Consider the following 23,365-nt stretch of genomic DNA (forward strand, 5'->3'; position numbering starts at 1 on the left):
GTGTCGGGCCGCAACGGGGCTTCGCTGGACAGGCCCTGAGGATTTGGTGTGTGCAGGAAAAGATGGTGGGCGTGAGTGGGAATCAAGGAAAAGGGTGGTGAGTGTGCGGGTAGGGAGCGCCGGTGAGGCTGCAGGCTGTTGGTTTTCGAGTGAGGGTGTAGGTACGTACTAGTGGAGCGGAGCAGCAGGGTCTGGCGGCAACGCTGTTGGGCAAAATGCAAGAAAGGTGAAAGTGGGGCCCCCATTGCAGGGGAGGGCCAGACAGGTGTCAAGAAGTGGGCGAGTTGCAGAGAGGAAGAAGAGAAGCTTCCCTGACCGGGAATCGAACCCGGGCCGCGGCGGTGAGAGCGCCGAATCCTAACCACTAGACCACCAGGGAGCGACGGCCAGACTCCGACGGTGCGCGCCTCTCGCGGGCAGCCAGACTCTCAGCCAGTCTGCCAATCTGACAGCCAGCCGCTCGCCCCAGCCGCCCAGTCGCCCGCCCGCCCGCCCGCCCGGCAATACGCGGCTGGCATTGGGCGCCCATGCGATCGATCGGCCCCTGCCCGTGCCCACCCCTAGCCCTGCCCGTGCCCTCCCTGCCCTGCCCGCTGCCCGCTGCCCTCTGTCGCTTCTCCGGCAAGCCGGTCGCCACTTCCCGGTAAGACGCCTCGCCCTGGCCCTTCTCCTCCGGCTCGCCACCCTCTCAAAAGGTCTAGAACCTCCTTCCATTGTGTGGCCTCGGCGCAGTGCAGTCTCGGGACAGGCGGAGAGGCGCCGGAGGACAGGGCCACTGTCCGCCCTGAACCTTGGCAAAAGGCGGGTCCTGTGCGTTGGCCGGGAATCGAACCCGGGTCAACTGCTTGGAAGGCAGCTATGCTCACCACTATACCACCAACGCCACACCGACACGACGCCGCACACACACACGACGCCGGGGACTGCCACCAGCCAGCGGACAGAGACGACGTCGCGGTCGCCTACCTGGTCTTCCCATCCTGCCCCAACCTCAAAGTCAAAGCCGAAGACGACACCAAGGAAGACACCGACACCGACACCGATACCCACGCCAACCCTAACCGGGCCTCCGCCGCCGAGCACGCGTTGTTCCTCACCGTCCCATGCCACCCGCGCTTCCCGCACGCACACGCCTGTGCTGCGCGGCGCTCTCGTCTCCTGACTGCAGCAACCGGGCCAGGGCAGCTCACGCAACGAGGGCCACAGGAGCCAGGGAGCAGCCGGGACAGCACCGAGCGGGCACGTCACCACCCAGAGCCGCCTGGCACAGCGGTGGCTCAGGCACCGAGGGTCGCACGCCGCAGGCTCTGACACACGGCCGGCCGCCTCGTCGGTGTCTGTGTGTGTGTGTGTGTGTGTGTGTGTGTGTGTGTGTGTAGAGCCCTTGGCCAGGCGCCAGGCTAGGGACCCGACGGCCGGGAGGCATGTGGGCCCGCCTGGCAGTGAGCGTCCCGAGCCCGGCTCTTGGGCCAGAGGACCACTGTCCTGGCATTGGTGCGTGGGGCCAAGCAAGCAAGGATGGCCAACGGACCAAGGGCCGCCCGTCTGGCTAAAAAGATTGGCATGTCTCCCCGTCGGGGAATCGAACCCCGGTCTCCCGCGTGACAGGCGGGGATACTCACCACTATACTAACGAGGACGACGACGACGGCCCTGCCACCGAGTCGGCCGGCCATCTCCGACGCGCTTCCAAGGCCCGCCACCCTCCCCACCTCCGAAGCACCGCCGACCTCCGCACCCATCCCCAAAGTCTCCCCGGCGCAGCCAAACGCCCCTCCCACCAGGACGCGGACCCGCAGCCACGTCCGACCATCGCCTCCCAGCCCCCTGGTCCCGCCCATGCCCGCGGGAGACGCTGGTCCGGTTCCTGGGTGATCCCGCCAGGGCTGGGGTGGTGTGGGGAGCCAAACCGGAAACGGGACCGGGACCGGGACCGGGACCGGGACCGGGACCGGGACAGGGACAGGGAGCGACTTGGCGCCTAGCAGCATCTCGACGTGGACCCGGTGGACGCCGCTCCTCGCCCGCAGCTTGAGCACCCAGACCCGCACCAGCCCGGGCGCCCGGACGCGACAGGTCCGCCGCGCGCCCACACCCGTCGTCAGGATGGCCGAGCGGTCTAAGGCGCTGCGTTCAGGTCGCAGTCTCCCCTGGAGGCGTGGGTTCGAATCCCACTCCTGACAACCTCGCCTTTTTGTGTCTCCCCCCCCCCCGTCCCCGCCGTTTCTACTCCCCCAGACCCGTGAGTGCCTCCTACCACCGCCTCTCCGGCGCCGCCCAAACTCCTCTCACGCCCGCAACCTTCTCTCACACGCCTGGGCCTGGAGGAGCGCCCTGCTCTCAACACCCGACACTTACTGGAGGGCAGCGGCAGCGGCGCGTGCTGGACGCCTTGCTAAATTTGCCACCTCCATTAGGTGCGGGGGAGAGGCTCGAGTCCGTGAGGGCGCCGGTCCTGAGCACCCTGCCAGCCCAGCCGGCCGTCCAGGTGCCAACAGAGGACCTCATCCATCCCTACCCGACACCCGCACTTCTTGGCCCGGCCCTCGCGCTCACCACCCCTTTCCCGCTCGTTCCTGCTCCTCCAGCCCCTGCGGGAGAAGCCCACCGCGCCCATCCTCTCGGGCTCTGCTCGTCCAGGCTTCTTCTGTGCGCAGGTGGCCGTCGCCAGCGCACACCTGCCGACCCGTGCTGCGCGCACCGCCGGCACGCATCTCGCTGGCTCGCCAGCTCCTCGGCTGGCAGCACGGGGAGGCAGGGTTGACGTGGGACCTCCTAGGCGTCCCGGAGAGCGGAGAGGCACGGCTCAGCCGCGGAGCCTCACTCTGGTCCCGGGACTCTCCTGTCCATGTGCTGGCCCTCGAGCTCGCCTGCTTGGTCCATGGGGCCAAGGCCCGGCATCTAGGTGTCAGGGGGAAAAAGAAGAGCTAGCTGGTCCGGGAGCACAGTCTGTGACAGCAGTCAGGTGACAGCCTAGGCCATGGCATGGGTGGTTCAGTGGTAGAATTCTCGCCTGCCACGCGGGAGGCCCGGGTTCGATTCCCGGCCCATGCAGAGTCCAGTCCCTTTTGGTCCTCATGCACGCACTGCCCCAGTCCCCAATGCCCAGGGTGCACAGCCACAGCGGACTACCACTAACCCAGTCACCCACAGCCTGCCCAGCATCCTAAGCCTAGTCCTCTCTCCTCAACTCAGACGCCATCACCCGCCCTAACCATCGCTCTGCTACAGCTACCTTACCACTCCACTTCTTCAAAGCTCCTGACATACTCCCCCGCCCACGTCCACACAGTCGCAGCCGCCATACAGCGCCTCCACCTTTCTTATAACTCCACCCCGCGGCACTCACACCCCACACCTCCAGCCTCCCACTCCACAGTGCCGTCCACGCACAGCCTGGCTCTCCCACAATCGACACTTACTTGGTGAACCTCTCTTGGCCGGGACCTCAAAAACCTCCCTAGCCCCAGACCCTGTTCTTTCTCCTTTGCCAAGAAACAGCCCCGCAGGGGACCACGTGCCTTCTCTCCCCTATTTCTTAGCCAACAGCAACTCTTGGAGAGCCCAGAGAGCTTCAGAGCTCCCGGGCGACAGCAGCAGGCAGGAGGCCTCTCTCTCTCTCTCTCTCTCTCTCTCTCTCTCCCTCTCTTTCTCTCTGTCTCTTTGTCTATCTCGCTCCCTCTGTCTCTCTCTGTCTCACTCTCTGTATATACATATATATTTCTCTCTATCTGTCTCTCTTTCTCTCTCTACCAATCTCTCTCTCTCTACCTATCTTTCTAACTTTCTCTCTCTCTCTCTCTTTCTCTCTCTCTATCTCTCACACCCACACAAAAACACCCACACCCACCAGAAACACACACGCACACTAGACAGAAACTCAGGGAAGTCGACTCCGCGCAGGCCAGAGAGGCACAATCATGCGCAACTCCATCGAAGGTCCCCCTGTGCCAAGATGGCTCTTCCTCGCAGGTCCCGCACTGACCCCTGGCATTCTGAGACCTAGGCTCGTGCAGGCTGCTCATTGGCAAGTCGTCTGGCCAGGGAGCTTCCCTATCCGGGCCCAATTGACCGACAAGGCTCAAAGCCTGCTCCAGCGAGCTCAGGGTGTCCACAGACTCAGTGTTGCTCACCTTCTCCGGCCTCCCAAGCCTTGGACCGGGTGTCCCTTCCTGCAGTCCTAATCCTCTTTGTGCTCGACTGCGGTGGGTACCACAAAGGAAAACGTTCACTCACCTGTCACCAGACCCAACCACCGCCCACCTGCAGAGAAAGGGCCTGTCTCACCACAGGAGACGGACTGCCCTCTGCCACCTGTCAGTCCTTGACCAGCCTGAACAAAGGCTAGTGGGAGTGGTCGTGAACAAAGCAGGTTGGTTTTGTGTGTGTGTGTTTGTGGGATTTTTTGTTTTTGTTTTTGTCTAAAGAGAACCCAGGAACAGAACCAAGTGGGGCTCTTCAGTTTACTCTTGTTGGCAGTCACAGCTCAAACAAGGTAGCCGAACAAGAGCAAGAGAGACCCAACGTGGTGGCTTGGAGATGGGGTTTTTACCCTGGCTGCTGCTGCTGCTGCTGGTGCTTGTGGTTTTGAGGTATGGAGGCGTTGGGTTAAGGGGGCGTTGGAAATGGATAGGAGCAGAGACAGCCTGATCTCCGTTAGCAGGTCCTAGGACCATCTGCTGTGTTTCCTGCACATTTATTTCTGAGTAAGGACCAGGATCACGTCATATTCTGATCAAATGTGTGACTTAGAGAAACCTTGAGGTGAGACGGTTTTATTTCTTCCTAGGGGTCCTTAATGCCACACTTACGGAAGTGGGGATGGGTGGGGAAGGTGGGGCTGGGTTCATGGGCGTTAGGGGACAAGGGTTTGAGGTTTGGGGTTTGGGGCTTATAAGCAGGGTGGGCTGAGAGACCTAGAGGCAGGAATTGGAGCAGAGGACTAGCATGAGGGCTGCTTACTGGCTCTCTTATCCGGCGCGAGACAACCACCCACCTCCTTCCCTTCGTGTGCCCTCCCACACCACTTGTGCATCAAGACAATACCCTACATGTTCGACTAAAGACCCATCATCTTTTGACAAGCAAGCAAAATATATCAAATGGAAAAAGAAAGCATATTTAACAAATGGTGCTGGCATAACTGGATATCAACATGTACAAAAATGAAGATAGACCGCTATCTATCACCATGCACAAAACTCAAGTCCAAATCGATCAAAGACCTCAACATGAAGCCGGCCACACTGAACCTTATAGAAGAGAAAGTGGGAAGTACACTTGAACGCATTGGCACAGGGAACCACTTCCTAAATAGAAGCCCAGCCGCACAGACCCTGAGAGAAACAATTAATAAATGGGACCTCCTGAAACTGAAAACCTTCTGTAAAGCAAGGGACGCGATCAACAAGACAAAATGACAGCCTACAGAATGGGAAAAGATCTTCACTAACCCCACATCAGACAGAGGTCTGACCTCCAAAATATACAAAGGACTCAAGAAATTGGACACCAAAACAACACATAATCCAATAAAAAATATGGCGTAAAGACATAAACAGAGAACTCTCAACAGAGGAATCTAAAATGGCTGAAAGACACTTAAGGAAATGCTCCACATCCTTAGTCAGCAGACAAACGCAAATCAAAACAACTCTGAGTTTCCATCTTACACTGAAAGAATGGCTAAGATCAAAAACACTGATGACAACTTATGCTGGAGAGGTTGTGGGGAAAAGAGAACACTTGTGCATTGCTGGTGGGAATGAAAGCTGGTGGCTACAACACTTTGGATGTCACTGTGGCGATTTCCTAGAAAATTAGGAAACAACCTTCCACAAGACCCAGTAATACCACTTTGGGGTATATGTCCAGAAGATGCTCAATCGTGCCACGAGGTCATGTGCTCAACTATGTTCATAGCAGCTTTGTTTGTCACAGCCAGAACCTGGACACAACCTAAATGCCCCTCGACCAAAAAATGGGTAAGGAAAATGTGGTACATTTACACAATGGAGTACTACACAGCAGAAAGGGAAAAAAAAAAAAAAACCCGACAGCTTGAATTTTGCAGGAAAATGGATGGAGCTAGAAAACGTTATTTAGAGTGAGGTAACCCAGACACAGAAAGACGATTATCACATGTATTCACTCATAGGTGGTTTTTAAACATAAACCCAAGAAAGCCAGCCTACAAACCACAATCCCAGAGACCTTAGACAACAATGAGGACACTAAGAGAGACTAACACAGATCTAATCTATATGGGAAGTAGGAAGTAAAAAAAGACAAGATCTCCTGGGTAAATTGGGACCCTGGGGAACTTGGGGGAAGGTTGGAGGGGGGAAGGGAGAGGCAGGGAGGAGAGCAGAGAAAAATGTAGAGCTCACTGAATATCAATTTTAAAAAAGAAAAAAAAAGACCACTCATCATCTCATGGAGGCATCTGCTCAACTGAGAGTCTCTCTTCCCAGATGAGTGCAGGGTTTTGTCAAGTTCTCCAGAAACAAGCAGCACGGTTGACCCTGCTCCAACGCGGCACAGAAGCCGGCGTTTTTGGAACCATAACCATTCCTTTCTTGTTCATCCCCAAGAGCTCCTTTTAATCCCCGAAAGCACGGGATCGGCTCTGTCCCAGCAATACCCCACTCCTGGTACCGATTTCAGTCTGAGTCAGGCTTGGGATTGTTGCCATCAAACACCACGACCAAAAGCAGCTTGGGCGGAGAAGTGTTGGTTTCTTGGGCTCCTAAGTCCCTCACAGAGGGCAGCCCCGGTATGTAGGAAAGCAGAGGCAGGACCTGATGCGGTAGGTAGCTGTCCGTGGGGGAGGTGCTCAGCCTGCTGCCCTACACCTCAGGACCACGTGCCCAAGGATGGCACGCCCCTGGCCACAACCACCCCGGCTCTGCCCCCGCACCCCAACCACCATCCCTACCGCCTGTCTGCTGTCTGTCCCGCAGCAATCATTCGATCGTTCATCGCAAGCACGTGCTAGAGAGACCTTTTCTCCAAGCAGAGTCCCTCTTTCCAGCCAGAAGGGCCGAGCTGAGGAGAAACCAGGGAGCACAGAGGCAAGCGTGGATCCTTGCCTTTGGCATGCGACGGCCCCATTCGGACACCTGCCAGCGTAGGATTCTCCGTTGTCTTTTTTCCCATGACCGTCTCATGGGAGCCATACAAGTGGCCCAGCAGCTTCTTGGACAGACCCTTCCCAGATCCAGCTCGACACGGGTGTCTCTCCGTGTCCTCTATTGGGAAGGTTTCCGGGCCGGACTGGGTTGAGGTCGGGTGGGAAAATGGCGTGTCTGCCCCCCCCCCCCCCCCACACACACGGGTGGGCACAGACTATGCCTCGCATCGAGGTGGAGCTGAACCCAGCGGTAAGCACACCACCATCTGTCTTCGTGCCCCGGACCTGTTGACAGGGTCACGACCGAGGGGACCCACCCGGCAACGGACCCAAAACCTAGGTGGGAAGAGGTTCCGCTCCAATTTGCCGACTCACACAGGCACCTGCACCGCTTGCCCGCGCACACAAGGAGCTGCAGAAACAGCGGCCTTAAAACAGCCAGGCTTGGCCTCAGCTCCCCCAAGCCGCTCTGGGGGCTTTCGAGGAAATCGCGCCTTGGGTCGAGCACTGTCTGCCCTGCGGCGTTGCGGAAGCTTAGGAACCACACCAGGTGCTTTCCGCATTCACCCTGCCTGCTATCAGCACGGAATCAACACCACCCCACAGAGCACCCCCACCCACGGACGGACACGCGCTCTCCTCCCGATCCCATACCAACACTGCCACCATAAACGATCACTTAGAGACCCTGGAGTTTTGCAAGATACGCATGCATGCATACATAAATACATACATACATACATGCATACATACATACGTATATACATGCCTAGGCTCACACACATACACACAGAGAAGGACAGAAATAGACAGAAAAACAGAGAGACAGACATATTTGCACAAACACACACACACACACACTGTAGACTGGAACGAATCACTGCATTTGCTTGAAGTCGGCGCTCAGTTGTGAAGAGCAGAGGAAAGGTTCCAGGGAGCGTGTGATGCATGCAGGTGTGGCAGGTAGGGCAAGCAAGACTGTTTCTTGGAGACCTAAGAGCAGGCGATAGAGTGAGGTGGAGACTCAGTGGGCTCCATGAGTGGGTCGGAAGCTTGCGAGGGAGCGCTGCGTGTCCGGTGTTTGTGTGTCGTCGGTGTGATAGTGGCGGTGTGTAGGCAGGGTGTGTCGGGCCGCAACGGGGCTTCGCTGGACAGGCCCTGAGGATTTGGTGTGTGCAGGAAAAGATGGTGGGCGTGAGTGGGAATCAAGGAAAAGGGTGGTGAGTGTGCGGGTAGGGAGCGCCGGTGAGGCTGCAGGCTGTTGGTTTTCGAGTGAGGGTGTAGGTACGTACTAGTGGAGCGGAGCAGCAGGGTCTGGCGGCAACGCTGTTGGGCAAAATGCAAGAAAGGTGAAAGTGGGGCCCCCATTGCAGGGGAGGGCCAGACAGGTGTCAAGAAGTGGGCGAGTTGCAGAGAGGAAGAAGAGAAGCTTCCCTGACCGGGAATCGAACCCGGGCCGCGGCGGTGAGAGCGCCGAATCCTAACCACTAGACCACCAGGGAGCGACGGCCAGACTCCGACGGTGCGCGCCTCTCGCGGGCAGCCAGACTCTCAGCCAGTCTGCCAATCTGACAGCCAGCCGCTCGCCCCAGCCGCCCAGTCGCCCGCCCGCCCGCCCGCCCGGCAATACGCGGCTGGCATTGGGCGCCCATGCGATCGATCGGCCCCTGCCCGTGCCCACCCCTAGCCCTGCCCGTGCCCTCCCTGCCCTGCCCGCTGCCCGCTGCCCTCTGTCGCTTCTCCGGCAAGCCGGTCGCCACTTCCCGGTAAGACGCCTCGCCCTGGCCCTTCTCCTCCGGCTCGCCACCCTCTCAAAAGGTCTAGAACCTCCTTCCATTGTGTGGCCTCGGCGCAGTGCAGTCTCGGGACAGGCGGAGAGGCGCCGGAGGACAGGGCCACTGTCCGCCCTGAACCTTGGCAAAAGGCGGGTCCTGTGCGTTGGCCGGGAATCGAACCCGGGTCAACTGCTTGGAAGGCAGCTATGCTCACCACTATACCACCAACGCCACACCGACACGACGCCGCACACACACACGACGCCGGGGACTGCCACCAGCCAGCGGACAGAGACGACGTCGCGGTCGCCTACCTGGTCTTCCCATCCTGCCCCAACCTCAAAGTCAAAGCCGAAGACGACACCAAGGAAGACACCGACACCGACACCGATACCCACGCCAACCCTAACCGGGCCTCCGCCGCCGAGCACGCGTTGTTCCTCACCGTCCCATGCCACCCGCGCTTCCCGCACGCACACGCCTGTGCTGCGCGGCGCTCTCGTCTCCTGACTGCAGCAACCGGGCCAGGGCAGCTCACGCAACGAGGGCCACAGGAGCCAGGGAGCAGCCGGGACAGCACCGAGCGGGCACGTCACCACCCAGAGCCGCCTGGCACAGCGGTGGCTCAGGCACCGAGGGTCGCACGCCGCAGGCTCTGACACACGGCCGGCCGCCTCGTCGGTGTCTGTGTGTGTGTGTGTGTGTGTGTGTGTGTGTGTGTGTGTAGAGCCCTTGGCCAGGCGCCAGGCTAGGGACCCGACGGCCGGGAGGCATGTGGGCCCGCCTGGCAGTGAGCGTCCCGAGCCCGGCTCTTGGGCCAGAGGACCACTGTCCTGGCATTGGTGCGTGGGGCCAAGCAAGCAAGGATGGCCAACGGACCAAGGGCCGCCCGTCTGGCTAAAAAGATTGGCATGTCTCCCCGTCGGGGAATCGAACCCCGGTCTCCCGCGTGACAGGCGGGGATACTCACCACTATACTAACGAGGACGACGACGACGGCGCTGCCACCGAGTCGGCCGGCCATCTCCGACGCGCTTCCAAGGCCCGCCACCCTCCCCACCTCCGAAGCACCGCCGACCTCCGCACCCATCCCCAAAGTCTCCCCGGCGCAGCCAAACGCCCCTCCCACCAGGACGCGGACCCGCAGCCACGTCCGACCATCGCCTCCCAGCCCCCTGGTCCCGCCCATGCCCGCGGGAGACGCTGGTCCGGTTCCTGGGTGATCCCGCCAGGGCTGGGGTGGTGTGGGGAGCCAAACCGGAAACGGGACCGGGACCGGGACCGGGACCGGGACAGGGACAGGGAGCGACTTGGCGCCTAGCAGCATCTCGACGTGGACCCGGTGGACGCCGCTCCTCGCCCGCAGCTTGAGCACCCAGACCCGCACCAGCCCGGGCGCCCGGACGCGACAGGTCCGCCGCGCGCCCACACCCGTCGTCAGGATGGCCGAGCGGTCTAAGGCGCTGCGTTCAGGTCGCAGTCTCCCCTGGAGGCGTGGGTTCGAATCCCACTCCTGACAACCTCGCCTTTTTGTGTCTCCCCCCCCCCCCCCCGTCCCCGCCGTTTCTACTCCCCCAGACCCGTGAGTGCCTCCTACCACCGCCTCTCCGGCGCCGCCCAAACTCCTCTCACGCCCGCAACCTTCTCTCACACGCCTGGGCCTGGAGGAGCGCCCTGCTCTCAACACCCGACACTTACTGGAGGGCAGCGGCAGCGGCGCGTGCTGGACGCCTTGCTAAATTTGCCACCTCCATTAGGTGCGGGGGAGAGGCTCGAGTCCGTGAGGGCGCCGGTCCTGAGCACCCTGCCAGCCCAGCCGGCCGGCCAGGTGCCAACAGAGGACCTCATCCATCCCTACCCGACACCCGCACTTCTTGGCCCGGCCCTCGCGCTCACCACCCCTTTCCCGCTCGTTCCTGCTCCTCCAGCCCCTGCGGGAGAAGCCCACCGCGCCCATCCTCTCGGGCTCTGCTCGTCCAGGCTTCTTCTGTGCGCAGGTGGCCGTCGCCAGCGCACACCTGCCGACCCGTGCTGCGCGCACCGCCGGCACGCATCTCGCTGGCTCGCCAGCTCCTCGGCTGGCAGCACGGGGAGGCAGGGTTGACGTGGGACCTCCTAGGCGTCCCGGAGAGCGGAGAGGCACGGCTCAGCCGCGGAGCCTCACTCTGGTCCCGGGACTCTCCTGTCCATGTGCTGGCCCTCGAGCTCGCCTGCTTGGTCCATGGGGCCAAGGCCCGGCATCTAGGTGTCAGGGGGAAAAAGAAGAGCTAGCTGGTCCGGGAGCACAGTCTGTGACAGCAGTCAGGTGACAGCCTAGGCCATGGCATGGGTGGTTCAGTGGTAGAATTCTCGCCTGCCACGCGGGAGGCCCGGGTTCGATTCCCGGCCCATGCAGAGTCCAGTCCCTTTTGGTCCTCATGCACGCACTGCCCCAGTCCCCAATGCCCAGGGTGCACAGCCACAGCGGACTACCACTAACCCAGTCACCCACAGCCTGCCCAGCATCCTAAGCCTAGTCCTCTCTCCTCAACTCAGACGCCATCACCCGCCCTAACCATCGCTCTGCTACAGCTACCTTACCACTCCACTTCTTCAAAGCTCCTGACATACTCCCCCGCCCACGTCCACACAGTCGCAGCCGCCATACAGCGCCTCCACCTTTCTTATAACTCCACCCCGCGGCACTCACACCCCACACCTCCAGCCTCCCACTCCACAGTGCCGTCCACGCACAGCCTGGCTCTCCCACAATCGACACTTACTTGGTGAACCTCTCTTGGCCGGGACCTCAAAAACCTCCCTAGCCCCAGACCCTGTTCTTTCTCCTTTGCCAAGAAACAGCCCCGCAGGGGACCACGTGCCTTCTCTCCCCTATTTCTTAGCCAACAGCAACTCTTGGAGAGCCCAGAGAGCTTCAGAGCTCCCGGGCGACAGCAGCAGGCAGGAGGCCTCTCTCTCTCTCTCTCTCTCTCTCTCTCTCTCTCTCTCCCTCTCTTTCTCTCTGTCTCTTTGTCTATCTCGCTCCCTCTGTCTCTCTCTGTCTCACTCTCTGTATATACATATATATTTCTCTCTATCTGTCTCTCTTTCTCTCTCTACCAATCTCTCTCTCTCTACCTATCTTTCTAACTTTCTCTCTCTCTCTCTCTTTCTCTCTCTCTATCTCTCACACCCACACAAAAACACCCACACCCACCAGAAACACACACGCACACTAGACAGAAACTCAGGGAAGTCGACTCCGCGCAGGCCAGAGAGGCACAATCATGCGCAACTCCATCGAAGGTCCCCCTGTGCCAAGATGGCTCTTCCTCGCAGGTTCCGCACTGACCCCTGGCATTCTGAGACCTAGGCTCGTGCAGGCTGCTCATTGGCAAGTTGTCTGGCCAGGGAGCTTCCCTATCCGGGCCCAATTGACCGACAAGGCTCAAAGCCTGCTCCAGCGAGCTCAGGGTGTCCACAGACTCAGTGTTGCTCACCTTCTCCGGCCTCCCAAGCCTTGGACCGGGTGTCCCTTCCTGCAGTCCTAATCCTCTTTGTGCTCGACTGCGGTGGGTACCACAAAGGAAAACGTTCACTCACCTGTCACCAGACCCAACCACCGCCCACCTGCAGAGAAAGGGCCTGTCTCACCACAGGAGACGGACTGCCCTCTGCCACCTGTCAGTCCTTGACCAGCCTGAACAAAGGCTAGTGGGAGTGGTCGTGAACAAAGCAGGTTGGTTTTGTGTGTGTGTGTTTGTGGGATTTTTTGTTTTTGTTTTTGTCTAAAGAGAACCCAGGAACAGAACCAAGTGGGGCTCTTCAGTTTACTCTTGTTGGCAGTCACAGCTCAAACAAGGTAGCCGAACAAGAGCAAGAGAGACCCAACGTGGTGGCTTGGAGATGGGGTTTTTACCCTGGCTGCTGCTGCTGCTGCTGGTGCTTGTGGTTTTGAGGTATGGAGGCGTTGGGTTAAGGGGGCGTTGGAAATGGATAGGAGCAGAGACAGCCTGATCTCCGTTAGCAGGTCCTAGGACCATCTGCTGGGTTTCCTGCACATTTATTTCTGAGTAAGGACCAGGATCACGTCATATTCTGATCAAATGTGTGACTTAGAGAAACCTTGAGGTGAGACGGTTTTATTTCTTCCTAGGGGTCCTTAATGCCACACTTACGGAAGTGGGGATGGGTGGGGAAGGTGGGGCTGGGTTCATGGGCGTTAGGGGACAAGGGTTTGAGGTTTGGGGTTTGGGGCTTATAAGCAGGGTGGGCTGAGAGACCTAGAGGCAGGAATTGGAGCAGAGGACTAGCATGAGGGCTGCTTACTGGCTCTCTTATCCGGCGCGAGACAACCACCCACCTCCTTCCCTTCGTGTGCCCTCCCACACCACTTGTGCATCAAGACAATACCCTACATGTTCGACTAAAGACCCATCATCTTTTGACAAGCAAGCAAAATATATCAAATGGAAAAAGAAAGCATATTTAACAAATGGTGCTGGCATAACTGGATATCAACATGTACAAAAATGAAGATAGACCGCTATCTATCACCATGCACAAAACTCAAGTCCAAATCGATCAAAGACCTCAACATGAAGCCGGCCACACTGAACCTTATAGAAGAGAAAGTGGGAAGTACACTTGAACGCATTGGCACAGGGAACCACTTCCTAAATAGAAGCCCAGCCGCACAGACCCTGAGAGAAACAATTAATAAATGGGACCTCCTGAAACTGAAAACCTTCTGTAAAGCAAGGGACGCGATCAACAAGACAAAATGACAGCCTACAGAATGGGAAAAGATCTTCACTAACCCCACATCAGACAGAGGTCTGACCTCCAAAATATACAAAGGACTCAAGAAATTGGACACCAAAACAACACATAATCCAATAAAAAATATGGCGTAAAGACATAAACAGAGAACTCTCAACAGAGGAATCTAAAATGGCTGAAAGACACTTAAGGAAATGCTCCACATCCTTAGTCAGCAGACAAACGCAAATCAAAACAACTCTGAGTTTCCATCTTACACTGAAAGAATGGCTAAGATCAAAAACACTGATGACAACTTATGCTGGAGAGGTTGTGGGGAAAAGAGAACACTTGTGCATTGCTGGTGGGAATGAAAGCTGGTGGCTACAACACTTTGGATGTCACTGTGGCGATTTCCTAGAAAATTAGGAAACAACCTTCCACAAGACCCAGTAATACCACTTTGGGGTATATGTCCAGAAGATGCTCAATCGTGCCACGAGGTCATGTGCTCAACTATGTTCATAGCAGCTTTGTTTGTCACAGCCAGAACCTGGACACAACCTAAATGCCCCTCGACCAAAAAATGGGTAAGGAAAATGTGGTACATTTACACAATGGAGTACTACACAGCAGAAAGGGAAAAAAAAAACCCGACAGCTTGAATTTTGCAGGAAAATGGATGGAGCTAGAAAACGTTATTTAGAGTGAGGTAACCCAGACACAGAAAGACGATTATCACATGTATTCACTCATAGGTGGTTTTTAAACATAAACCCAAGAAAGCCAGCCTACAAACCACAATCCCAGAGACCTTAGACAACAATGAGGACACTAAGAGAGACTAACACAGATCTAATCTATATGGGAAGTAGGAAGTAAAAAAAGACAAGATCTCCTGGGTAAATTGGGACCCTGGGGAACTTGGGGGAAGGTTGGAGGGGGGAAGGGAGAGGCAGGGAGGAGAGCAGAGAAAAATGTAGAGCTCACTGAATATCAATTTTAAAAAAGAAAAAAAAGACCACTCATCATCTCATGGAGGCATCTGCTCAACTGAGAGTCTCTCTTCCCAGATGAGTGCAGGGTTTTGTCAAGTTCTCCAGAAACAAGCAGCACGGTTGACCCTGCTCCAACGCGGCACAGAAGCCGGCGTTTTTGGAACCATAACCATTCCTTTCTTGTTCATCCCCAAGAGCTCCTTTTAATCCCCGAAAGCACGGGATCGGCTCTGTCCCAGCAATACCCCACTCCTGGTACCGATTTCAGTCTGAGTCAGGCTTGGGATTGTTGCCATCAAACACCATGACCAAAAGCAGCTTGGGCGGAGAAGTGTTGGTTTCTTGGGCTCCTAAGTCCCTCACAGAGGGCAGCCCCGGTATGTAGGAAAGCAGAGGCAGGACCTGATGCGGTAGGTAGCTGTCCGTGGGGGAGGTGCTCAGCCTGCTGCCCTACACCTCAGGACCACGTGCCCAAGGATGGCACGCCCCTGGCCACAACCACCCGGCTCTGCCCCCGCACCCCAACCACCATCCCTACCGCCTGTCTGCTGTCTGTCCCGCAGCAATCATTCGATCGTTCATCGCAAGCACGTGCTAGAGAGACCTTTTCTCCAAGCAGAGTCCCTCTTTCCAGCCAGAAGGGCCGAGCTCAGGAGAAACCAGGGAGCACAGAGGCAAGCGTGGATCCTTGCCTTTGGCATGCGACGGCCCCATTCGGACACCTGCCAGCGTAGGCTTCTCCGTTGTCTTTTTTCCCATGACCGTCTCATGGGAGCCACACAACTGGCCCGGCAGCTTGCTGGACAGACCCTTCCCAGATCCAGCTCGACACGGGTGTCTCTCCGTGTCCTCTATTGGGAAGGTTTCCGGGCCGGACTGGGTTGAGGTCGGGTGGGAAAATGGCGTGTCTGCTCCTCCCCCCCCCCCACACACACACGGGTGGGCACAGACTATGCCTCGCATCGAGGTGGAGCTGAACCCAGCGGTAAGCACACCACCATCTGTCTTCGTGCCCCGGACCTGTTGACAGGGTCACGACCGAGGGGACCCACCCGGCAGCGGACCCAAAACCTAGGTGGGAAGAGGTTCCGCTCCAATTTGCCGACTCACACAGGCACCTGCACCGCTTGCCCGCGCACACAAGGAGCTGCAGAAACAGCGGCCTTAAAACAGCCAGGCTTGGCCTCAGCTCCCCCAAGCCGCTCTGGGGGCTTTCGAGGAAATCGCGCCTTGGGTCGAGCACTGTCTGCCCTGCGGCGTTGCGGAAGCTTAGGAACCACACCAGGTGCTTTCCGCATTCACCCTGCCTGCTATCAGCACGGAATCAACACCACCCCACAGAGCACCCCCACCCACGGACGGACACGCGCTCTCCTCCCGATCCCATACCAACACTGCCACCATAAACGATCACTTAGAGACCCTGGAGTTTTGCAAGATACGCATGCATGCATACATAAATACATACATGCATACATACATACGTATATACATGCCTAGGCTCACACACATACACACAGAGAAGGACAGAAATAGACAGAAAAACAGAGAGACAGACATATTTGCACAAACACACACACACACACACTGTAGACTGGAACGAATCACTGCATTTGCTTGAAGTCGGCGCTCAGTTGTGAAGAGCAGAGGAAAGGTTCCAGGGAGCGTGTGATGCATGCAGGTGTGGCAGGTAGGGCAAGCAAGACTGTTTCTTGGAGACCTAAGAGCAGGCGATAGAGTGAGGTGGAGACTCAGTGGGCTCCATGAGTGGGTCGGAAGCTTGCGAGGGAGCGCTGCGTGTCCGGTGTTTGTGTGTCGTCGGTGTGATAGTGGCGGTGTGTAGGCAGGGTGTGTCGGGCCGCAACGGGGCTTCGCTGGACAGGCCCTGAGGATTTGGTGTGTGCAGGAAAAGATGGTGGGCGTGAGTGGGAATCAAGGAAAAGGGTGGTGAGTGTGCGGGTAGGGAGCGCCGGTGAGGCTGCAGGCTGTTGGTTTTCGAGTGAGGGTGTAGGTACGTACTAGTGGAGCGGAGCAGCAGGGTCTGGCGGCAACGCTGTTGGGCAAAAGGTAAGAGAGGTGATGTGGAGGTAGTGGCCCCCACCGAGTGCAGGGCAGGGCAGAACAGGTGTCAAGATGGGGGTGAGGTGGCAAGGTGTCCGGAGGCAAAGATGCCAGCAGGTTGTCGCGGCGACGCCTTTGGCCAAAATGCAAGAAAGGTGAAAGTGGGGCCCCCATTGCAGGGGAGGGCCAGACAGGTGTCAAGAAGTGGGCGAGTTGCAGAGAGGAAGAAGAGAAGCTTCCCTGACCGGGAATCGAACCCGGGCCGCGGCGGTGAGAGCGCCGAATCCTAACCACTAGACCACCAGGGAGCGACGGCCAGACTCCGACGGTGCGCGCCTCTCGCGGGCAGCCAGACTCTCAGCCAGTCTGCCAATCTGACAGCCAGCCGCTCGCCCCAGCCGCCCAGTCGCCCGCCCGCCCGCCCGCCCGGCAATACGCGGCTGGCATTGGGCGCCCATGCGATCGATCGGCCCCTGCCCGTGCCCACCCCTAGCCCTGCCCGTGCCCTCCCTGCCCTGCCCGCTGCCCGCTGCCCTCTGTCGCTTCTCCGGCAAGCCGGTCGCCACTTCCCGGTAAGACGCCTCGCCCTGGCCCTTCTCCTCCGGCTCGCCACCCTCTCAAAAGGTCTAGAACCTCCTTCCATTGTGTGGCCTCGGCGCAGTGCAGTCTCGGGACAGGCGGAGAGGCGCTGGAGGACAGGGCCACTGTCCGCCCTGAACCTTGGCAAAAGGCGGGTCCTGTGCGTTGGCCGGGAATCGAACCCGGGTCAACTGCTTGGAAGGCAGCTATGCTCACCACTATACCACCAACGCCACACCGACAAGACGCCGCACACACACACGACGCCGGGGACTGCCACCAGCCAGCGGACAGAGACGACGTCGCGGTCGCCTACCTGGTCTTCCCATCCTGCCCCAACCTCAAAGTCAAAGCCGAAGACGACACCAACGAAGACACCGACACCGACACCGATACCCACGCCAACCCTAACCGGGCCTCCGCCGCCGAGCACGCGTTGTTCCTCACCGTCCCATGCCACCCGCGCTTCCCGCACGCACACGCCTGTGCTGCGCGGCGCTCTCGTCTCCTGACTGCAGCAACCGGGCCAGGGCAGCTCACGCAACGAGGGCCACAGGAGCCAGGGAGCAGCCGGGACAGCACCGAGCGGGCACGTCACCACCCAGAGCCGCCTGGCACAGCGGTGGCTCAGGCACCGAGGGTCGCACGCCGCAGGCTCTGACACACGGCCGGCCGCCTCGTCGGTGTCTGTGTGTGTGTGTGTGTGTGTGTGTGTGTGTGTGTGTGTGTAGAGCCCTTGGCCAGGCGCCAGGCTAGGGACCCGACGGCCGGGAGGCATGTGGGCCCGCCTGGCAGTGAGCGTCCCGAGCCCGGCTCTTGGGCCAGAGGACCACTGTCCTGGCATTGGGGCGTGGGGCCAAGCAAGCAAGGATGGCCAATGGACCAAGGGCCGCCCGTCTGGCTAAAAAGAATGGTATGTCTCCCCGTCGGGGAATCGAACCCCGGTCTCCCGCGTGACAGGCGGGGATACTCACCACTATACTAACGAGGACGACGACGACGGCCCTGCCACCGAGTCGGCCGGCCATCTCCGACGCGCTTCCAAGGCCCGCCACCCTCCCCACCTCCGAAGCACCGCCGACCTCCGCACCCATCCCCAAAGTCTCCCCGGCGCAGCCAAACGCCCCTCCCACCAGGACGCGGACCCGCAGCCACGTCCGACCATCGCCTCCCAGCCCCCTGGTCCCGCCCATGCCCGCGGGAGACGCTGGTCCGGTTCCTGGGTGATCCCGCCGGGGCTGGGGTGGTGTGGGGAGCCAAACCGGAAACGGGACCGGGACCGGGACCGGGACAGGGACAGGGAGCGACTTGGCGCCTAGCAGCATCTCGACGTGGATCCGGTGGACGCCGCTCCTCGCCCGCAGCTTGAGCACCCAGACCCGCACCAGCCCGGGCGCCCGGACGCGACAGGTCCGCCGCGCGCCCACACCCGTCGTCAGGATGGCCGAGCGGTCTAAGGCGCTGCGTTCAGGTCGCAGTCTCCCCTGGAGGCGTGGGTTCGAATCCCACTCCTGACAACCTCGCCTTTTTGTGTCTCCCCCCCCCCCCCCTCCCCGCCGTTTCTACTCCCCCAGACCCGTGAGTGCCTCCTACCACCGCCTCTCCGGCGCCGCCCAAACTCCTCTCACGCCCGCAACCTTCTCTCACACGCCTGGGCCTGGAGGAGCGCCCTGCTCTCAACACCCGACACTTACTGGGAGGGCAGCGGCAGCGGCGCGTGCTGGACGCCTTGCTAAATTTGCCACCTCCATTAGGTGCGGGGGAGAGGCTCGAGTCCGTGAGGGCGCCGGTCCTGAGCACCCTGCCAGCCCAGCCGGCCGTCCAGGTGCCAACAGAGGACCTCATCCATCCCTACCCGACACCCGCACTTCTTGGCCCGGCCCTCGCGCTCACCACCCCTTTCCCGCTCGTTCCTGCTCCTCCAGCCCCTGCGGGAGAAGCCCACCGCGCCCATCCTCTCGGGCTCTGCTCGTCCAGGCTTCTTCTGTGCGCAGGTGGCCGTCGCCAGCGCACACCTGCCGACCCGTGCTGCGCGCACCGCCGGCACGCATCTCGCTGGCTCGCCAGCTCCTCGGCTGGCAGCACGGGGAGGCAGGGTTGACGTGGGACCTCCTAGGCGTCCCGGAGAGCGGAGAGGCACGGCTCAGCCGCGGAGCCTCACTCTGGTCCCGGGACTCTCCTGTCCATGTGGCCCTCGAGCTCGCCTGCTTGGTCCATGGGGCCAAGGCCCGGCATCTAGGTGTCAGGGGGAAAAAGAAGAGCTAGCTGGTCCGGGAGCACAGTCTGTGACAGCAGTCAGGTGACAGCCTAGGCCATGGCATGGGTGGTTCAGTGGTAGAATTCTCGCCTGCCACGCGGGAGGCCCGGGTTCGATTCCCGGCCCATGCAGAGTCCAGTCCCTTTTGGTCCTCATGCACGCACTGCCCCAGTCCCCAATGCCCAGGGTGCACAGCCACAGCGGACTACCACTAACCCAGTCACCCACAGCCTGCCCAGCATCCTAAGCCTAGTCCTCTCTCCTCAACTCAGACGCCATCACCCGCCCTAACCATCGCTCTGCTACAGCTACCTTACCACTCCACTTCTTCAAAGCTCCTGACATACTCCCCCGCCCACGTCCACACAGTCGCAGCCGCCATACAGCGCCTCCACCTTTCTTATAACTCCACCCCGCGGCACTCACACCCCACACCTCCAGCCTCCCACTCCACAGTGCCGTCCACGCACAGCCTGGCTCTCCCACAATCGACACTTACTTGGTGAACCTCTCTTGGCCGGGACCTCAAAAACCTCCCTAGCCCCAGACCCTGTTCTTTCTCCTTTGCCAAGAAACAGCCCCGCAGGGGACCACGTGCCTTCTCTCCCCTATTTCTTAGCCAACAGCAACTCTTGGAGAGCCCAGAGAGCTTCAGAGCTCCCGGGCGACAGCAGCAGGCAGGAGGCCTCTCTCTCTCTCTCTTTCTCTCTCTCTCCCTCTCTTTCTCTCTGTCTCTTTGTCTATCTCGCTCCCTCTGTCTCTCTCTGTCTCACTCTCTGTATATACATATATATTTCTCTCTATCTGTCTCTCTTTCTCTCTACCTATCTCTCTCTTTCTCTCTCTCTCTCCCTCTCTCCCTCTCCCTCTCTTTCTCTCTGTCTCTTTGTCTATCTCGCTCTCTCTGTCTCTCTCTCTGTCTCTCTCTCTCTGTATATACATATATATATTTCTCTCTATCTGTCTCTCTTTCTCTCTCTACCTATCTCTCTCTTTCTCTCTATCTCTCTCTCGTTTTCTCTCTCTCTCTTTCTCTCTCTCTCTGTCTCTCTCTCCCTGTATATACATGTATATATAGATATATCTTTCTCTCTCTACCTATCTCTCTCTCTCTCTCTCCCTCTGTCTCTCTCTGTTTGTTTGTCTTTCTCTCTCTCTATCTCTCACACCCACACAAAAACAACCACACCCACCAGAAACACACACGCACACTAGACAGAAACTCAGGGAAGTCGACTCCGCGCAGGCCAGAGAGGCACAATCATGCGCAACTCCATCGAAGGTCCCCCTGTGCCAAGATGGCTCTTCCTCGCAGGTCCCGCACTGACCCCTGGCATTCTGAGACCTAGGCTCGTGCAGGCTGCTCATTGGCAAGTCGTCTGGCCAGGGAGCTTCCCTATCCGGGCCCAATTGACCGACAAGGCTCAAAGCCTGCTCCAGCGAGCTCAGGGTGTCCACAGACTCAGTGTTGCTCACCTTCTCCGGCCTCCCAAGCCTTGGACCGGGTGTCCCTTCCTGCGGTCCTAATCCTCTTTGTGCTCGACTGCGGAGGGTACCACAAAGGAAAACGTTCACTCACCTGTCACCAGACCCAACCACCGCCCACCGGCAGAGAAAGGGCCTGTCTCACCACAGGAGACGGACTGCCCTCTGCCACCTGTCAGTCCTTGACCAGCCTGAACAAAGGCGAGTGGGAGTGGTCGTGAACACGGCAGCTTTTTTCTTTTTTCAAAAGAGAACCCAGGAACAGAACTAAGTGGGGTTATTCAGTTGACTCTTGTTGGCCGTCACAGCTCAAACAAGGTAGCCGAGTAAGACCAAGAGAGACACTATGTGGTGGCTTGGAGATGGGGTTTTTAACCTGGGTGTTGCTGCTGCTGCTGGTGGTGGTGGTGGTCCTGGTGGTGTTGAGGTATGGGGTCTTTGTGTTGAGGGGACGTTGGAAATAAATAGGAGCAGAGACAGCTTGATCTCTGCCAACAGGTCCTTCGACCATCTGCTGTGTTTCCTGCACATTTATTTCTGAGTAAGGACCAGGATCACGTGATATTCTGATCAAATGTGTGACTTAGAGAAACCTAACACAGGGAACCACTTCCTAAATAGAAGCCCAGCCGCACAGACCCTGAGAGAAACAATTAATAAATGGGACCTCCTGAAACTGAAAACCTTCTGTAAAGCAAGGGACGCGATCAACAAGACAAAATGACAGCCTACAGAATGGGAAAAGATCTTCACTAACCCCACATCAGACAGAGGTCTGACCTCCAAAATATACAAAGGACTCAAGAAATTGGACACCAAAACAACACATAATCCAATAAAAAATATGGCGTAAAGACATAAACAGAGAACTCTCAACAGAGGAATCTAAAATGGCTGAAAGACACTTAAGGAAATGCTCCACATCCTTAGTCAGCAGACAAACGCAAATCAAAACAACTCTGAGTTTCCATCTTACACTGAAAGAATGGCTAAGATCAAAAACACTGATGACAACTTATGCTGGAGAGGTTGTGGGGAAAAGAGAACACTTGTGCATTGCTGGTGGGAATGAAAGCTGGTGGCTACAACACTTTGGATGTCACTGTGGCGATTTCCTAGAAAATTAGGAAACAACCTTCCACAAGACCCAGCAATACCACTTTGGGGTATATGTCCAGAAGATGCTCAATCGTGCCACAAGGACATGTGCTCAACTATGTTCATAGCAGCTTTGTTTGTCATAGCCAGAACCTGGACACAACCTAAATGCCCCTCGGCCAAAAAATGGGTAAGGAAAATGTGGTACATTTACACAATGGAGTACTACACAGCAGAAAGGGGGAAAAAAAACCCGACAGCTTGAATTTTGCAGGAAAATGGATGGAGCTAGAAAACGTTATTTAGAGTGAGGTAACCCAGACACAGAAAGACGATTATCACATGTATTCACTCATAGGTGGTTTTTAAACATAAACCCAAGAAAGCCAGCCTACAAACCACAATCCCAGAGACCTTAGACAACAATGAGGACACTAAGAGAGACTAACACAGATCTAATCTATATGGGAAGTAGGAAGTAAAAAAAGACAAGATCTCCTGGGTAAATTGGGACCCTGGGGAACTTGGGGGAAGGTTGGAGGGGGGAAGGGAGAGGCAGGGAGGAGAGCAGAGAAAAATGTAGAGCTCACTGAATATCAATTTTAAAAAAGAAAAAAAAGACCACTCATCATCTCATGGAGGCATCTGCTCAACTGAGAGTCTCTCTTCCCAGATGAGTGCAGGGTTTTGTCAAGTTCTCCAGAAACAAGCAGCACGGTTGACCCTGCTCCAACGCGGCACAGAAGCCGGCGTTTTTGGAACCATAACCATTCCTTTCTTGTTCATCCCCAAGAGCTCCTTTTAATCCCCGAAAGCACGGGATCGGCTCTGTCCCAGCAATACCCCACTCCTGGTACCGATTTCAGTCTGAGTCAGGCTTGGGATTGTTGCCATCAAACACCATGACCAAAAGCAGCTTGGGCGGAGAAGTGTTGGTTTCTTGGGCTCCTAAGTCCCTCACAGAGGGCAGCCCCGGTATGTAGGAAAGCAGAGGCAGGACCTGATGCGGTAGGTAGCTGTCCGTGGGGGAGGTGCTCAGCCTGCTGCCCTACACCTCAGGACCACGTGCCCAAGGATGGCACGCCCCTGGCCACAACCACCCGGCTCTGCCCCCGCACCCCAACCACCATCCCTACCGCCTGTCTGCTGTCTGTTCCGCAGCAATCATTCGATCGTTCATCGCAAGCACGTGCTAGAGAGACCTTTTCTCCAAGCAGAGTCCCTCTTTCCAGCCAGAAGG

The 23,365-nt window shown here is 58.0% G+C and overlaps 15 non-coding genes across 15 annotated transcripts; 6 read left to right on the forward strand and 9 right to left on the reverse strand.

The window, feature by feature from the left end:
* Positions 1 to 307: 307 nt before the first annotated feature.
* Trnae-cuc lies at positions 308 to 379 on the reverse strand. Its single transcript has one exon. It is a non-coding gene; the product is annotated as a tRNA-Glu (tRNA).
* A 432-nt stretch (positions 380 to 811) lies between these two features.
* On the reverse strand, positions 812 to 883 carry Trnag-ucc. Its single transcript has one exon. It is a non-coding gene; the product is annotated as a tRNA-Gly (tRNA).
* A 684-nt stretch (positions 884 to 1,567) lies between these two features.
* Trnad-guc lies at positions 1,568 to 1,639 on the reverse strand. The gene has a single exon. It is a non-coding gene; the product is annotated as a tRNA-Asp (tRNA).
* A 461-nt stretch (positions 1,640 to 2,100) lies between these two features.
* Positions 2,101 to 2,183, forward strand: Trnal-cag. Its single transcript has one exon. It is a non-coding gene; the product is annotated as a tRNA-Leu (tRNA).
* An 800-nt stretch (positions 2,184 to 2,983) lies between these two features.
* Trnag-gcc lies at positions 2,984 to 3,054 on the forward strand. Its single transcript has one exon. It is a non-coding gene; the product is annotated as a tRNA-Gly (tRNA).
* Positions 3,055 to 8,562: 5,508 nt separating this feature from the next.
* Positions 8,563 to 8,634, reverse strand: Trnae-cuc. The gene has a single exon. It is a non-coding gene; the product is annotated as a tRNA-Glu (tRNA).
* Positions 8,635 to 9,066: 432 nt separating this feature from the next.
* On the reverse strand, positions 9,067 to 9,138 carry Trnag-ucc. The gene has a single exon. It is a non-coding gene; the product is annotated as a tRNA-Gly (tRNA).
* A 684-nt stretch (positions 9,139 to 9,822) lies between these two features.
* On the reverse strand, positions 9,823 to 9,894 carry Trnad-guc. The gene has a single exon. It is a non-coding gene; the product is annotated as a tRNA-Asp (tRNA).
* Positions 9,895 to 10,343: 449 nt separating this feature from the next.
* On the forward strand, positions 10,344 to 10,426 carry Trnal-cag. Its single transcript has one exon. It is a non-coding gene; the product is annotated as a tRNA-Leu (tRNA).
* An 804-nt stretch (positions 10,427 to 11,230) lies between these two features.
* Positions 11,231 to 11,301, forward strand: Trnag-gcc. Its single transcript has one exon. It is a non-coding gene; the product is annotated as a tRNA-Gly (tRNA).
* A 5,641-nt stretch (positions 11,302 to 16,942) lies between these two features.
* On the reverse strand, positions 16,943 to 17,014 carry Trnae-cuc. Its single transcript has one exon. It is a non-coding gene; the product is annotated as a tRNA-Glu (tRNA).
* Positions 17,015 to 17,446: 432 nt separating this feature from the next.
* Trnag-ucc lies at positions 17,447 to 17,518 on the reverse strand. Its single transcript has one exon. It is a non-coding gene; the product is annotated as a tRNA-Gly (tRNA).
* Positions 17,519 to 18,204: 686 nt separating this feature from the next.
* Positions 18,205 to 18,276, reverse strand: Trnad-guc. Its single transcript has one exon. It is a non-coding gene; the product is annotated as a tRNA-Asp (tRNA).
* Positions 18,277 to 18,719: 443 nt separating this feature from the next.
* On the forward strand, positions 18,720 to 18,802 carry Trnal-cag. Its single transcript has one exon. It is a non-coding gene; the product is annotated as a tRNA-Leu (tRNA).
* Positions 18,803 to 19,602: 800 nt separating this feature from the next.
* Positions 19,603 to 19,673, forward strand: Trnag-gcc. The gene has a single exon. It is a non-coding gene; the product is annotated as a tRNA-Gly (tRNA).
* Positions 19,674 to 23,365: the final 3,692 nt, after the last annotated feature.

The sequence above is a fragment of the Microtus oregoni genome, unplaced genomic scaffold (assembly GCF_018167655.1).
Source record: "Microtus oregoni isolate MIOR12 unplaced genomic scaffold, Mior012 000013F_ref0000133, whole genome shotgun sequence".
Classification (NCBI taxonomy): Eukaryota; Metazoa; Chordata; class Mammalia; order Rodentia; family Cricetidae; genus Microtus; species Microtus oregoni.